Source organism: Leptodactylus fuscus, chromosome 5 (genome assembly GCF_031893055.1).
Source record: "Leptodactylus fuscus isolate aLepFus1 chromosome 5, aLepFus1.hap2, whole genome shotgun sequence".
Taxonomy (NCBI): Eukaryota; Metazoa; Chordata; class Amphibia; order Anura; family Leptodactylidae; genus Leptodactylus; species Leptodactylus fuscus.
The window spans coordinates 112,902,003-112,920,152 of NC_134269.1; the positions used below are offsets into that span (position 1 = coordinate 112,902,003).

Genomic DNA, 18,150 nt, shown 5'->3' on the forward strand with positions numbered 1-18,150 from the left:
CCACTAGCCTATAAGTGGTTCAGATGCAATTTTGGTCTTGATAGACTGCCTTTAAAATCCAACCAATCACAGGGCTTAAGATCACCAATTTCAGCCAATCACAATCACTACAAGATTTTAGAATGGGATTTCACAGTCCAGTTGCTCCAAACTTCAGTTTTCTACAAGTTGCTGGCTGAGACTCAACTTTGTCAGCGACTACAGGGACTGTTTTGAATATCTGATATGTAAATTACTAAATTGACCTGAGAGTAAGAGATCTGTATGTATCTCAGTTATCTAAGTAATAAATTTGTTTAGCTATGCTTATATTTAGGGGTGCATTGGTCCAAGAGGCCTCAGTGGTGGGCTATGGTGTGTTTCTACTAAACTGGCTGCTGCTTATTGGAATCTTCCAGCAGGTAGCAACCAATATTTAGTCACCAATCCAGGCCCAATTCCGCTCTGGCCTCCCGAGTGTGCTGCACAGTTAGTCACAGATTCAATTCTTACTATTACCACCTATAAAGGAAGGGGCAGAACCTCATTTTCCACATATCAAATTGTACTGTTGTTTAAAGTGTGGTTTGTGAAGGTTGCAGTGCCACGCGGGTGGAGTGTATAGAAAGATCCCACTGACCCCTTGACACATAAGAGGATAGCAACACTACTTAACATGGCATGCATCAGAAACCATAAGCTTCAAGCTCTCTTGGTAATCTATGCAGAATGGATAGACAGAGAGTTCTGCTTTCATCTCTGTAAAAATAATACTGTGGATTTTAGTAAATACTATTACAATATTATTTGTATTTGCACATCCTCAATATATATTAAATAGTATGTAAAAATAGTAAAGTAAATATATATTTCATGTCTACAAAACACTGCTAAATGCCCATATTTAAGAAGTTATAGGTTAGCCAAGGTGCAGTGGACAAAATAGTTCCTTTCAGTGGTAATGTAAAACTATCTATCCGTCTGACTAGGTACAGTTCAATTTCACATTGCTGTTGTAATTGGAAACAGTGTAACTGAGATGCCATGGAGAGCTGTAGAAAGTTGGATTCTTTAGAATAGCTTATAAAGGTTGTGCAGTTCTACAGTTTTAATTAGACCTCCAAATACTGTAGATTTTCAACATTAAACCCAGTATATTCTATAGGTCTGTATTATTTTTTCCTAAAATATGTTTCTATTCTATGTGTCTCTGTTATGCACCTCTCTATGGATATTATGAACTGTCTGATGTGTTGATTATTTTGGCAAACACTTGTGTTATAAATAATTGAGTTGCTTGGGTGTCATGTGTGTAATTGTGTAACCTTTCTTTTTTAGCCTAGGTTCACACTGACTTTGCTAACATTTTGTTTCATATATATATATATATATATATATATATATATATATATATATATAAACTATAACAATACTGGACTGTACTAACACATAACAACTGGTGGATCACATCTGTAATTATATTATTTGCAGCACTGTTTAACTTCACTTTCTACAGTGTGATAACTTTCTGCACTTTGATATCTTATCACAGAGGACAACAAAAGCCACTGAAACCAACTGAAAAGATTAACACTCTGTGCCATATATCAATTTAAAATTTGCTACATCTGTATACACATGTCCCATGTGATATATAAAAGATATATTAAAAAAATTGCTACCTACTCTCTTACACAGTATATAAAAGCTATATGACTTATAATATAAACATTGTCATAATGTATTAAAGGGGCTCTATCATTGGCAAAAGTCATTTTTAACTAATCACATCCATGCATAGCCTTTAGAAAGGCTAATCCACACATACCTTTTATATGTAAATCGGTAGTTTTTGAATGAGACCATTTTTATTCGTATGCTAATTAGCTTCTCCATGCACCCTGGAAGTCTCTTTGTGCACTATCTCCTGTGTATACAGCGCAGGCTGCTGCTGACTCCTCCCTGCTCTCATAAATAGCACAGAGCATAGAGGGGAGAGCTGGCTGACAACTTCCTGCTGGAGCCTAATTAGCATATGTATAAAAAACGGACTTATTCAAACACTACTGAGGCAATTTACATACAAAAGGTATGTGTGAAGTAGACTTTCTAAAGGCTATGCAAGGATGTGATTAGTTAAAAATGACTTTTGCCAGTGATAGAGCCCCTGTAAACCAAACTGACAGATATGTAATGTCCTTATATATCCAAAAATGCAGCAGCATGCTGCACACTGCACCAGGACATATAAAAATACAGATCAAAATCGCATGCCGTTCTGCATGGATATCTATATGTATAAGTAAGCTTATATGATCTATGTACTAGACATATAAATTAGATGGTCTTCCTTATACATTTGTGATCAAACAGTGAGAAGCAAAATTACGCCACAAAATTACGCCACATGCGCGCAAAATTACACGTGTTATACACCCGTAACAACACATTGAAATGAATGTGATCTGTTTTGAGTGCTCACATTCTGACACGTGTATATGTGCCTAATGCGCACGCGTTAACTAAGTGTGAACTAGCCCTAAGGCCCATATTGCGGAAATGTTGCTTATTTAATTCTAGGATTTTCTGCACTTTTTTTTTTTTTTTGCCAAAACTAGTAGTGGCTACAGAAGTTATGGAAAATATCTAGCTCTTATACTTCTTACTTCTGCTCAATCCAATCCTTTCTTTGGCTCAAAGAACTGCAGCAAAATCTACAGCACATAAAGCAGCTGTTCTACAACGTGGGGCCTTAGCCTAATATCAGTGCAACAGATTTGGCATTTCTTGGCACTCACCGAGAATAGCGTAAAAAGTTGAAACTTTATTGAAGAATGTCCATACAAAGTTTTAAAAGCGGGAGGAGGCACGCTCAGCAACCGGGCGACAGCTGTTTCGTATACAAAATATACTTTTTCAAGCTCGTTGGTCCAACGAGCTTGAAAAAGTATATTTTGTATACGAAACAGCTGTCGCCCGGTTGCTGAGCGTGCCTCCTCCCGCTTTTAAAACTTTGTATGGACATTCTTCAATAAAGTTTCAACTTTTTACGCTATTCTCGGTGAGTGCCAAGTAATTCCTTTTATTCATTTTTTCACATTTCTTTACTCTGGACTTAGAGCACCACCACATTTAGCGTTTTTTTGTCTCCCGTGCAGATATATACCTCTGTATGAGTAGTGCCACCTATACCTACGTGCATCTTTGGAAGATTTGGCATTTCATATGCCAGTCTAAATTAAGGTCCTGATAGGTGCAAGGGATACCAAGAGGTTCCAACCTCTTTATAAATCAGGCACACGTCAGAATAAAAATCTATACCAATCAGAATGGACATGCATGAGATATAATAAATACATAGGGCAGAGGTGTCCCTACCCCAGTCCCTCCGCTCTGCCCACAATGGTGGAAAGGGGAACATAAGGCACAGACCAGTGAATGTGTCACCTCCATAGCAAATGAAATAGCCTAGCATTACAAAACATTCATGTGAATAAGGCCTTGACAGATCAGTGAAAACATACAAAAATGGACATGAGCATAGCCCTATTGAGATCGTGTTCTAAGGCTCCGTTCTCACGGAGTAACGCACCGCTTATGTAGACACGTATACACGTGTCAGAGTGCAGCGCTTCAAAACAGATCCCATTGATTTCAATGGGTGCCGGCTTACACACGCTACACATTGAAATCAATGGGAGGCTTTGTAACCCATTGATTTCAATGTGTTACGCGCGTAACCCAGCACCCATTGAAATCAATGGGATCTGTTTTGAAGCACCGCGCTCTGACATGTGTATACGTGTCTAAATGAGTGGCGCGTTACTCCGTGGGAACGGAGCTTAAAAATGACCAACATATGGCAGTTTTTAACTGCCATGAGCATGAGAATTTAGACCATTGTTTCCCAACCTTTTCATATTTGGGGCACCACTTGAAGAAAAAATCCATAGGGCACCAGTACCAAATAATTTTTACTAAACACAAAACAAATGATTTTTAGCACAGTTCTTGAGTTCACAGCTAGAACATACATTTGTTGTTTTTGACTACTATACCAGGACTAAATACTGATACGTTAGCCACTGACCGCTATACCAGGACTACATACTATCATGTCACCTGCTGATCACTATACCAGGACTAAATACTGTGACATCAGCCGCTGACCACTATACAGGACTAAATACTGTCATGTTACTCACTGACCACTATACAAGGACTAAATACTGTCACATCACCTGCTGAACACTGTACCAGGACTAAATACTGTCACATCAGACACTTAGATTCCCCTCTGACCTCATAGTATAATCCACAAATATCGTCTTTTAGTGCATAATGTTCGCCCCATAGCGCCAAACACTTCTCTACTATCAGAGTTTCCTCCATTACCCATATGGAGAACACAACTAGCCCCTTTTAATTTGCAGATGTCCCTCATAATGCCAGTCAGCAATTAACCTCTTCTTGCCCTGCACTGTAATAGGACACTGCAGTAAGCTAATAGGGCTGTTCCTAGGAGCCATGTACTCCTCACTTGTGAGTGTTGGTGCCTCCTAGTGACCAGTGGTGTAACTACCGCTGTAGCAGCAGAGGCAGCTGCCACAGGACCTGTGACATTAGGGGCCCGGTGACAGCCGCTACAGCTGCTACCATTATACTCGGGGGTCTTTTTGGACCGGGAGAGGTAAGAAACATAAAAAAACACTGTTACCTCTCCACGATCAGGGCAGGCTTTGGCCTAGTCATCTGACGTCTCATGACCCCGGGCCTGGGTCATGTGACGTCTGACGTCATTGAAGATGGACTACTTCAGAGGCCGACAGCGTAGAAGCCGGGAGATGGGTGAGTAAAAGAGTTTATTTTATGTTTTTCCCCCCCTGGGTCTCCGATTATTATACTCTGGGGTTTGAAAAGACCCCAGAGTATAATAATTGTTTATGGGTGTCCACAGTGGGACATAATACTGTGTGCAGGGGCCACTATGGGGTACAATACTGTGTGCAGGGGCCAATATGGGACATAATACTGTGTGCAGGGGCCACTATGGGGTACAATACTGTGTGCAAGGGCCACTATGGGGTATAATACTGGGTGCAGGGGCCACTATGGGGCATAATAGAGCGCACAGGAATGCATAGGAGGGGGTCGGTCGAGGTCTTCGGCATCGGTGTTAGTGGGGGGCATGTCAAAAGTTCACCACGGGGCTTCGCCATTCCTAGTTACGCCACTGCCAGTGACATATAAAGCACTTCTGCGGACTCCTTGCTGGACATTGGCCCTGGAATACCAGGAGATTGATGCAGGCGAAATGCATTATATAGGATGTGGCGGTGGGCTCTGCATTATCACATGACCCCTTGTTAGTGGCCATTTTTAGGCTACCAAGGCTTGGTGTTTCACAATGAATTTCAACAAGACAACTTGTAGAGAGAATGTATTAGTAAACTGCAGACATGCCGGTACCTTGTCTTCTGTACAGATTGTAGATACTTCCACATAGGATAGGTGTCTGCTGGTGATATCCCATTGCAGGAATGCAGCAGAGGATTTTTCTGATCTACTCCACAAAAAACAATGCTCAGAATGACCTGCACTATAAGCGGACATCAGGCTGCTGAGAGATATTCTGCACCTCAGGTCATATTATGCTGCAGAATTTATTTAGATCTCATCCACTTTTCTGCTACAGTACAATGAGGCAAATAAGCTGCCAAATCTCTGCTTCCTCCATCAGTCTAATACACTTTGTACGAAGCGGCAGTGTGTTCATTCACCCACCAAATTATTATCATGGGAGAACACAGAACACCTGACTTTGTGACACAGTGATTATCAAAAAACCCTTTAAGGCCGGGGCCCCACAGGATGGAAGCGCCGCAATTGTGCGCAACGGGAAAAATTCCTGAATTTTATAGTGCAGGCAAAGTGGATATGGGATTCTTGCGAATCCCATTCCCACTTTGCAATAAAAACCACAATGCGGACATGCTGCAACTTCCAAAACTAGCACGGTTTTTGAAATTGCAGCATGTTAATTATACCTACGGAAATGCTGGTGGTTTCCCAATAGGTATAATTGTAACAGAAAGTCTGTGGAGGAAAACTCTATGAACTTTCTGTTTAAAGCTCTACAGAAAGAACTGTGATGCCGCCGTGGTTTCTCCGCGCTTTTTAGCTGTGGGACGTCCCGTGGGTCCTTAGCCTAAGGCTGAGGCCTCACATTGCAGAAACGCAGCTTTTTTGTTGCAGTCTCTTGAGCCAAAGCCAAGAATGGCTACAAAAGGAATGGGAAATATATAGGAAGCTTGTTATACTTCTCTCTTCTGCTCAGTCCACTCCTGACATTGGCTAAAAAAAACTGCAGCAAAATCTGCAATAAAAAGAGCAGCTTTTCTGTACTGTGAGACACAGCATTTCTGGCAGCTGCAGAAACGAGCCAGCAAAGTGATCCTCCTGTTCTCCATCTACGACCTCGGCCTGGGCCAACTCATAGAATCTCATGGTTTTCAATACCATGCTGATGACACTCAAATATATCTCTCTGGACCAGACATTACCTCTCTGTTGGCCAGAGTTCCTGATTGTTTAACGGCCGTAGCCCCCTTTCTCTCCTCCTGCTGTCTCAAACTCAACAACGGAGTTCATCATCTTTGCCCCACCTCACATGGCCCTTCTATCTGACCCATCTATCAAAATTAACAGAACCATACTGACCCCTGTCCAACAGGTCCATCCAAACCCTCAACACCTCCTGCCGCCTCCAGCTCAAGAACATCCATCGAATCCTCTCCTTCCTCACTCCAGAAACTGCTAAGATGCTAGTCCATGCCCTCATAATCTCCCTCTTAGATTACTGTAACACTCTTTTCCATGGACTCCCAGTGAACATTCTCGCTCGCATCCAGTCTACGATAAACTGTGCCGCTCGCTTAATTCACCTCATCCCCCGTTCTTCGTTGGCTGCTCCCTTCTGCCAATCCCTTCACTGGCTACCCATTGCCCAGAAAACTTAATTAAAGTTACCAACATTAACATACAAAGCCATTCACAACCTGTCCCCATATATCCCCGACCTAATCTCCCGCTATCTGCCCACATGTAACCTCAGATCCTCCAAAGACCTCCTACTCCAGTCTGCTCTTATCCACTCTTAACACAACCGTCTCAAAGATTTCTCTTCTGCATCCCCCATACTCTGGAACTCCTTATCAAGACACATAAAACTGATCCCCATGATCACAGGCTTCAAGAAGGCCCTGAAGACTCACCTATTTAGGAAGGCGTACAACCTCCAATAACACTACTGTCACCACACCACTATCGGAACAGTCTCTCCCCTCACCTGCTGTCTCTATCCTTCCATCGTAGATTGTAAGCCCTTGTAGGCAGGGCCCTCTACCCCACTGTGCCAGTTGGTCATTGTTATTATTATATTTGTCTGTATATCTTGTGTACTGTGTGTAAACCCCCCAAAAAAACACCATGGAATTAATGGTGCTATATAAATAAATAAATAATAATAATGACAATAATAATAATAATAATTAATAATAAAGTGAATACAATTGTCATCATTTAATCTCATTCACAGCATGCAAATTTTAACTGCAGAATTGCAAACATTATAATACTGTAAATATTTAATAGGGGATGAGATTGCAGAGTAAAATGTATCAAAAGCTCAATGAAAAATGCTGTTGAAAAGCAATGTGTTTTTGTTGCTTTTTATATCCAGAGTTTTTTTTTCAGCTGCGTTTTGAAGTGATTCGCCTAATCCTTAAAGTGGTTGTCCAGCAATTACAGATTTCTGTAAGGAGGCCAGGGAAGGTGAAAAATAAAACCCACACTCATCTGTCTCAGCGATGCCCCGGGACTTGTTCCAGCAGAAGTCCTCATCACATATAACTGGTGAGGCCAGTCAGTAGCCTAAGGGAAGGAACTGGGATGTCACTCACATATGTCACCTGTGATGTCCTGTGTGCTTTCCTCAGGCCGCTGATTGGCCTAAGCAATGACATGCAGCGAGGATTTCCGCCACAACAAGCCCCCGAGCACCTCTAGACTGGACTGGAGAAACCAGAGCAGCACCATCAACAGGTTAGTATTAGAGATGAGCGAACACTGTTCGATCGAATAGATATTCGATCGAATATCAGGCCGTTGGAGGTATTCGATTCCAATCAAATACCATGAGGCAAACGCACTAAAAATTTGTATCCCCTCCCACCTTCCCTGGTGCTTTTTTTGCACCAATAACTGCGCAGGGGAGGTGGGACAGGAACTACGACAACGGAGGCATCGAAAAAAAAATCGGAAAAAGTAATTGGCTAGCTAAATCAGGTGACCTCCAATTTATACGAATGGTGGATTTAACATTCAGTTAATTTGAGACTGTGAACTATGTGACTGTGAGACAGGGACAGATCTACAGGCAGGGTTAGCTAGGGATTACCTTTATTTAGATGGGAATGTCACTCACCCTGCTATTTGGGGCTCTATCTGGTCGGGATCCCTGTTATCTTGTGATATGTGTGAGCTGACTTTTTCCCATAGGAATGCATTGACCAGCGTTGATTGGCCGAATGCCATACAGAGTACAGCATTCGGCCAATCAACGCTGGTTCTGCTGGAGGAGGCGGAGTCTAAGATCGGTCCACAGCAGTTTCCATTGTGGTTCGATCTCAGATGTAGCAGTGCTGACACAGCTCTGCTACACCGGAGAAGCTGAAACCTGCTGCATCTCAGATGTAGCAGAGCTGAGTGTGCAGCAGGGTTCAGCGCATACTCAGCTCTGCTACATTTCTGATGCAGCAGAACTGAGTGTGCAGCAGGGTTCAGTGCACACTCAGCTATGCTACATCTTGGGTGTAGCAGAGCTCAGCGCACACTCAGCCCTGCTACATCTCGGGTGTAGCAGAGCTCAGAGCACACTCAGCTTTGCTACATCTCTGGTGTAGCAAAGCTCAGCGCATGGCCAGCTCTGCTTCATCTCCGGTGTAGCAGAGCTGGCCGTGCACTGAGTTCGATCTCTTGTATAGACAAGCTGAGTGCACGGCCAGCTCCGCTACATCTCGGCATAGGAATGCATTGACCAGCATTGATTGGCCCAATGCCATACAGAGTACAGCATTTGGCCAATCAACACTAGTTCTGCCGGAGGAGGCGGAGTCTAAGATTGGTCCACAGCAGTCTCCATTCTGGTCTGATCTTAGACTCTGCCTCCTCACAGACGAGCCTCCGGCAGAACCAGTGTTGATTGGCCGAATGCTGTACTCTGTATTTGCATTCGGCCAATCAACGCTGGTCAATGCATTCCTTTGGAAAAAAGTCAGCTCCTGCATATCGCAAGATGACAGGGATCCCGATGTAATACAGTGACTTGGGCATGTTAGATGCCCCCAAACATTCTTCCCCTGCTGTCCCAGTTGCATTCCAGGGTGTTGGCATAATTTCCTGGGGTGTCATAGTGGACTTGGTGACTCTCCTGAGTCGAAGAGTGGGATCCCCTGAAACGAAGCATTTTTTCCCCATAGACTATAATGGCGTTCGATATTCATTCAACTAGTCGAATATTGAGGGGCTATTCGAAATGAATATCAAATATTTTACTGTTCGCTCATCTCTAGTTAGTATGTTTGTTTTTTGTTCACCTTTCCCGGCCTCCTTAAAGAAAACTGTAATTCCTGGACAATCCTTTAACATCTCAATATACTGAGAATCACATTATAAAATACAATTCTAGTAGGCATAATGGTACACATGTACAGAACCAAACACAGATAGATAGATAGATAGATAGATAGATAGATAGATAGATAGATAGATAGATAATGTGCTGTATATACTTGCATACAGTATATACCATATATTCATACACATTAGAGATGAGCGAACAGTGTTCTATCGAACTCATGTTCGATCGGATATTAGGCTGTTCGGCATGTTCGAATCGAATCGAACACCGCGTGGTAAAGTGCGCCATTACTCGATTCCCCTCCCACCTTCCCTGGCGCCTTTTTTGCTCCAATAACAGCGCAGGGTAGGTGGGACAGGAACTACGACACCGGTGACGTTGAAAAAAGTAGGCAAAACCCATTGGCTGCCGAAAACATGTGACCTCTAATTTAAAAGAACAGCGCCGCCCAGCTTCGCGTCATTCTGAGCTTGCAATTCACCGGGGACGGAGGTTTCCGTCCAGCTAGCTAGGGCTTAGATTCTGGGTAGGCAGGGACAGGCTAGGATAGGAAGGAGAAGACAACCACAACAGCTCTTATAAGAGCTAAATTCCAGGGAGAAGCTTGTCAGTGTAACGTGGCACTGACGGACTCAATCGCCGCAACCCAGCTTTCCCAGGATCCTGAATGGAATACACTGTCAGTGTATTCCCGTATACCCGATATATACCCCGATACCCGTTCCAACGGTGTGCCCCCCCACCTTCACCCCAGAAATACCCTGCAAGTCCCCTAGCAATAGAATTGGGGCTATATACACCCACTATTTTTGCTACTGCCATATAGTGCCATTGTCTGACTGGGAATTCAAAGAATATATTGGGCTTACATATAACTTCAATTCCAGGGAGAAGCTTGTCAGTGTAACGTGGCACTGACGGGCTCAATCGCCGCAACCCAGCTTTCCCAGGATCCTGAATGGAATACACTGTCAGTGTATTCCCGTATACCCGATATATACCCCCGATACCCGTTCCAACGGTGTGCCCCCCCACCTTCACCCCAGAAATACCCTGCAAGTCCCCTAGCAATAGAATTGGGGCTATATACACCCACTATTTTTGCTACTGCCATATGGTGCCATTGTCTCACTGGGAATTCAAAGAATATATTGGGCTTACATATAACTTCAATTCCAGGGAGAAGCTTGTCAGTGTAACGTGGCACTGACTGGCTCAATCGCCGCAACCCAGCTTTCCCAGGATCCTGAATGGAACACACTGACAGTGTATTCCCGTATACCCCATATATACACCCCAAATCCCCGTTCCAACGGTGTGCCCCCCCACCTTCACCTCAGAAATACCCTGCAAGTCCCCTAGCAATAGAATTGGGGCTATATACACCCACAATTTTTGCTACTGGTATATAGTGCCATTGTCTGACTGGGAATTCAAAGAATATATTGGGGTGACTTGCACCCACAATTTTTGCTACTGCTATACAGTGCCATTGTCTCACTGGGAATTCAAAGAATATATTGGGGTTATGTGCACCCACAATTTTTACGACTGGTATACAGTGCCATTGTCTGACTGGGAATTCAAAGAATATATGGGGGTTATGTGCACCCACAATTTTTAATACTGGTATACAGTGCCATTGTCTGACTGGGAATTCAAAGAATATATTGGGGTTATGTGCACCCACAATTTTTACTACTGGTATACAGTGCCATTGTCTGACTGGGAATTCAAAGAATATATGGGGGTTATGTGCAGCCACAATTTTTAATACTGGTATACAGTGCCATTGTCTCACTGGGAATTCAAAGAATATATTGGGGTTATGTGCACCCACAATTTTTACTACTGGTGTTATGTCAGTCCTGGTAGCTGCAACGGGGCTAAGGGATAGCAGTAGGGAATCTCGCCCTGCACTACTCCCACTAGCTAACCCGGTCCCTGCCTCACGGGTGTAGGTCGGCTGTTCTCAGGCTACGCCTGACCCCGACAGCTCCTCTCTCACTGACACCGTAGGCCTAGAGGGAAGTGGGAGAAGGAATGCCCTATAAGATCTCTAGGGACTGGAGACTAAAGGGGGTCACCCCTAACGAACAAGTGAAGCTGCTACTGACAGGGACTGACAAGGGTGTGCGCTGACTAACAACACAAGCAGCACACAGGAAACATGAGGAAAGGAATTCCCCAAACCAATAGGGGAAGGAACTTTACACTAGGAAACAAACACAGGGAAACTGAGTAGAAATCAAAGGATAAGGCAATTCACTCACACAGTCAATTATACACAGAGGGAGGATTGGTGAACACAGAAGGGAAAACACACAAACCAACTCGTTCACCCAAACCTCCCAAAAACCAACCACGGAACTTCCTCTATCCAAGATAACCACCTACTCCTCCTGCTAAGGCCTAGCTCTGTAAAAGCGACACTCAGCACAGAACCATGGGAGGCATGGGTTTAAATACCGAGTAGAGACCACTCCTCCCAGGTGCAAATGGGAGGACAGACTAATCAACCAGGAAAGAAAGCAATGAACCTAAATACTCCTAACAGGATCCTCCCCTCAAGGAGAAGACTCCGGATTCTCTAGGAGCATCCTTCTTCGGGAACTCCTTGTGGAATTTCTCCACGAGTCTGGGGGCTGACATATCCGACTCCAGAACCCAAGAATTATCCTCAGGACCGTATCCCTTCCATGCCACCAGATACCGTAGCTTCCCCCGAACATATTTGCTATCCAGAACTCGGGATATCTCATACTCCCCGGACTCAGAAACTGGTGGAACCTTAACAGGAGACGTTCCCTTCTTGGCCTTCTTTAACAAGGAGACATGGAACACCCGGTTTATCTTCCACCTTTTAGGTAGTTGCAGCTGCGCCGCCACTTCATTTACCATCTTGATGATCTTAAAAGGACCCACAAACCTGGGACCCAGCTTTTTGCAAGGAACCTTCAACCTGATATTCTTGGTGGACAACCAAACCATCTCACCAGGGAAGAACTGCAACTCTCCTCTCTTCCGATCCGCCTGGACCTTAGCCTGGTGCGACGCCCGCACCAGATTCTCTCGGATACGGGACCATACCCCTTGCAGCTTTTTAGAAAATAGCTCCTCCTCCGGAACTGGGGAAGAAATGGAAGAAAATACTCCGAAAACAGGATGTCTACCACCGGAGCAAAAAAAAGGTGTGGTACCTGTGGCATTGGAATCATGGTTGTTTAGGGAAAATTCTGCCAGGGGGAGAAAGGCAGCCCAATTATTCTGGTTCTCTCGAACAAAACACCTCAAAAACTGTTCCACATCCTGATTCTTCCTCTCTGTTTGTCCGTTAGACTCTGGGTGAAACCCGGAGGAAAACGACAGTGTAACTCCCAACCTGCTGCAAAAAGCCCGCCAGAATTTAGCCACAAATTGCGGTCCCCTGTCCGAAACGATATCCTCAGGAAGACCATGCAACCTTACAATTTCTTTAATAAACGCCTCAGATAGTGTCTTGGCACATGGCAGCCTGGAAAACGGGATCAAATGGCACATTTTCGTGAAGCGGTCAACGACTACCCAAATGACCGTGAAACCCTTAGACACCGGAAGGCCCGTGATGAAATCCATAGACAGATGAGTCCAAGGTGCCTTAGGAGGTTCCAATGGATGTAGAAGACCGTGGGGACGGGTATGCGACGCCTTGGCTCTTGCACAGACCGAACAATTTTGAACAAACTGTAAGACATCCTTACTCCACCCTGGCCACCAAAAATTCCTAGACACCAATCTCATGGTCTCTGAAACCCCCGGGTGACCAGCAAGAACCGACTCGTGACACTCCCTCAGGAGACTTTGTCGGAGAGTAGTTGGAACAAAAAGCTTGTTTCTAGGTATCTTGGAAGGTGCAGCGTGTTGCGCTTCGATCAAGGCCTTCTCCAATTTCGCGCCCAATACTGCTACCACCACTCCATCCCCAAGAATAGTGGCAGGCGCCTCTCGTTCCTCCTCAGTCGACATATACCGGGATAAAGCATCAGCCTTAACATTCTTTGAACCCGGCACATAAGTCACGGTAAAATGGAACCGTGCAAAAAATAGAGCCCATCTGGCCTGCCGTGCATTTAATCTCTTCGCCGACCCAAGATAAACCAAATTCTTGTGGTCAGTAAATACCTGGACTGGCCTTCTGGCCCCCTCCAGGAAATGACGCCAATGTTCGAACGCAAGTTTTATTGCCAGTAGTTCCCGGTCTCCGATGTCATAATTCCGTTCAGAGGCAGAGAATTTCTTAGAAAAGAAGGCACAGGGATGCGTACCCTCCTCGAACTCCTGAGAAAGTACTGCTCCCACCCCCACCGAGGAGGCATCCACCTCCACTCGGAAGGCCAACCTCTCATCCGGCTGTCTCAAAATGGGAGCGGACGAGAATCGCTTCTTCAGTTCTTCAAACGCAGCTAGCGCCTCTGGCGACCACTTAGCACAGTCAGCCCCCTTCTTAGTCAAGTCCGAGATAGGTTTCACAACCTCAGAAAATCCCTTGATAAACTGGCGATAATAGTTGGAGAACCCCAAGAACCGTTGGACCGCCTTTAGGTTCTCGGGTCGCGGCCACTCCAAGACTGCCCTGACCTTCTCAGGGTCCATCTCAAACCCCTTGTCCGATAGGATATAGCCAAGGAAACATAATTTATTGACCGCGAACACACATTTCTCCAGCTTAGCACTTAATTGGTTAACCCTCAGGAGATCTAAAACCTCTCTCACTCTCTCCCAATGAGTCTCCAAATCCGGGGTGTAAATGAGTATATCGTCCAGATAGACCACAACCCCCCTCCCTATGACGGCACTTAGTACATCATTAATAAAATTCTGAAAAAACGCCGGCGCATTGGTTAGACCAAAAGGCATCACAAGATTCTCAAAGTGTCCTAGGGGTGTGTTAAACGCTGTTTTCCACTCATCCCCCTTCTTGATTCTCAGCAAGTTATATGCCCCACGTAAATCTATTTTACTAAACCAGCGGGCTCCCGTAATCTGGCTGAATAGATCCGAGATCAACGGAATGGGATAGGGATTCCGCACCGTGATTTTGTTAATCTCCCTAAAATCCAAACAAGGGCGCAACCCTCCATCTTTCTTCTTTACAAAGAAAAACCCCACTGCTACTGGGGACTTGGATGGGCGAATATGCCCCACCTCTAGACTCCCCTCAATATACTCTTTGAGCGCCTCCCTCTCCGGAATAGTGAGATTGTACAACCGTGTCTTGGGTAGCACTGCATTTGGTATGAATTTAATCGAGCAATCATAGGTGCGATGTGGTGGTAATGTCTTGGCTGCCCTTTCCTCAAAGACCTCCCTAAACTCACATATTTCTTGAGGCAAATTGTCTATAGACAAAGACATAACGGATATGGGCAGACATCGACCATTACACCCCTGCCCCCAAGAAACTACTGACTCGGTCTCCCAGTTGATAATAGGGTTATGCTGCTTCAGCCAGGGCCACCCCAACACTACTTGTGCTGGTAATTTAGACAACAAGAACAAGTCAATCTCTTCCCTGTGGCCACCCACAACAAACTCCAGACCCTCCACCTGTTTGGAGATGACAGCTTGCTGTAGAGGGGTCTTATCAATAGCCCACACCGGTATCTGAGACTTCAAGACCAAAGGACTCACCCTTAATTGCTCACAAAACTCTGAGTCAATAAGGTTGACTGCCGAACCACAATCAACCAAAATCCGGCACTTCTGCCCATTTACCCATCCTTCAAGGGTCAACCCGGCAGTCTGAGTACAGGAAATATGCACACCTCCCTCCTTAGTAGGTTTTCTCCCTTTACCCTCAATAGACCTGGGGTTATTACTCTCCTTGGCGAACCATTCTCTGGAGGGGCATACCCTTGCTACATGTCCCATCCCTCCACACACAAAACAGCGTACTGTGCGGGACCCTTCACTCTTGGGTCTAGCACTTCGCACAGTGGCCCCAATCTGCATGGGTTGGTCCCCCGGGTCCTCTCTAAAAACGGAGAATTGAGGAGGGTTAAGCCCCCCAGGACTCTTGTCTCCACGCTCCCGGAGGCGCCGTCCAACTCTAATTGCCAGCTGCATGGCCTCATCTAGATCTCCCGGAACAGGGTGAGAAACTAGATGGTCTTTAACCTGGTCCGAGAGCCCTGTCTCAAACTGACTAAGTAGAGCGGGGTCATTCCAGTGTACTTCTGCTGCCCACCTACGAAACTCTGTGCAATATTTCTCTATAGCGTGATCCCCTTGCACCACACGTCGTAGGTTATACTCAGCCGTGCGTACCCTGTCTGGGTCGTCATACAGTAACCCCATTGTGGAGAAAAACGCCTCTACAGTTAGTAAGCAAGCTGAGTCGGCTGGTAACGAATGTGCCCAGATGAGGGGATCATCTCTCAATAAAGTAATAATAATCCCAACTCTCTGTACCTCAGAACCGGAGGAAAACGGCCGTAGCCGGAAATACAAAAGACAGTCCTTTTGAAATCGGAAAAAATCTGACCTCTTACCTCGGAAGGGTTCAGGTAAGCTGACTTTTGGCTCCAGAGGCCGACCCACAGGGGCGCTACTCACCTGCCTCTGTATGCCCTCCACCTGAGAGGCTGTGTGTTGAGCCAACTGCTGTACTTGAGATACGCCAGAAGCTTGGATGGCATCCATTCGTAGCTTGATCCCCTCCATCTCAGTGGAGATCTGCTGCACCGCCTGGTACAACTGTTTCAGGTCCGTCATAATGCAAACGAACCTTTTTTTTTTTTTTTTTTACCGGCTGAGTGTACTGTTATGTCAGTCCTGGTAGCTGCAACGGGGCTAAGGGATAGCAGTAGGGAATCTCGCCCTGCACTACTCCCACTAGCTAACCCGGTCCCTGCCTCACGGGTGTAGGTCGGCTGTTCTCAGGCTACGCCTGACCCCGACAGCTCCTCTCTCACTGACACCGTAGGCCTAGAGGGAAGTGGGAGAAGGAATGCCCTATAAGATCTCTAGGGACTGGAGACTAAAGGGGGTCACCCCTAACGAACAAGTGAAGCTGCTACTGACAGGGACTGACAAGGGTGTGCGCTGACTAACAACACAAGCAGCACACAGGAAACATGAGGAAAGGAATTCCCCAAACCAATAGGGGAAGGAACTTTACACTAGGAAACAAACACAGGGAAACTGAGTAGAAATCAAAGGATAAGGCAATTCACTCACACAGTCAATTATACACAGAGGGAGGATTGGTGAACACAGAAGGGAAAACACACAAACCAACTCGTTCACCCAAACCTCCCAAAAACCAACCACGGAACTTCCTCTATCCAAGATAACCACCTACTCCTCCTGCTAAGGCCTAGCTCTGTAAAAGCGACACTCAGCACAGAACCATGGGAGGCATGGGTTTAAATACCGAGTAGAGACCACTCCTCCCAGGTGCAAATGGGAGGACAGACTAATCAACCAGGAAAGAAAGCAATGAACCTAAATACTCCTAACAACTGGTATATAGTGCCATTGTCTGACTGGGAATTCAAAGAATATATGGGGGTTATGTGCAGCCACAATTTTTAATACTGGTATACAGTGCCATTGTCTCACTGGGAATTCAAAGAATATATTGGGGTTATGTGCACCCACAATTTTTACTACTGGTATATAGTGCCATTGTCTGACTGGGAATTCAAAGAATATATGGGGGTTATGTGCACCCACAATTTTTAATACTGGTATACAGTGCCATTGTCTCACTGGGAATTCAAAGAATATATTGGGGTTATGTGCACCCACAATTTTTACTACTGGTATACACTGCCATTGTCTGACTGGGAATTCAAAGAATATATGGGGGTTACGTGCACCCACAATTTTTGCTACTGCTATACAGTTCCATTGTCTCACTGGGAATTCAAAGAATATATGGGGGTTATGTGCACCCACAATTTTTAATACTGGTATACAGTGCCATTGTCTGACTGGGAATTCAAAGAATATATGGGGGTTATGTGCACCCACAATTTTTAATACTGGTATACAGTGCCATTGTCTGACTGGGAATTCAAAGAATATATTGGGGTTATGTGCACCCACAATTTTTACTACTGGTATACAGTGCCATTGTCTGACTGGGAATTCAAAGAATATATGGGGGTTATGTGCACCCACAATTTTTAATACTGGTATACAGTGCCATTGTCTCACTGGGAATTCAAAGAATATATTGGGGTTATGTGCACCCACAATTTTTACTACTGGTATACAGTGCCATTGTCTGACTGGGAATTCAAAGAATATATGGGGGTTATGTGCACCCAAAATTTTTAAAACTGGTATACAGTGCCATTGTCTGACTGGGAATTCAAAGAATATATTGGGGTTATGTGCACCCACAATTTTTACTACTGGTATACAGTGCCATTGTCTGACTGGGAATTCAAAGAATATATGGGGGTTATGTGCACCCACAATTT

At 44.9% G+C, this 18,150-nt stretch overlaps 1 protein-coding gene across 1 annotated transcript in view; it reads left to right on the forward strand.

Annotated features, from left to right (window-relative positions):
* PCLO (piccolo presynaptic cytomatrix protein) overlaps nucleotides 1-18,150 on the forward strand; it is a 305,609-nt gene that overhangs the window by 48,454 nt on the left and 239,005 nt on the right. The window lies entirely within an intron of this gene.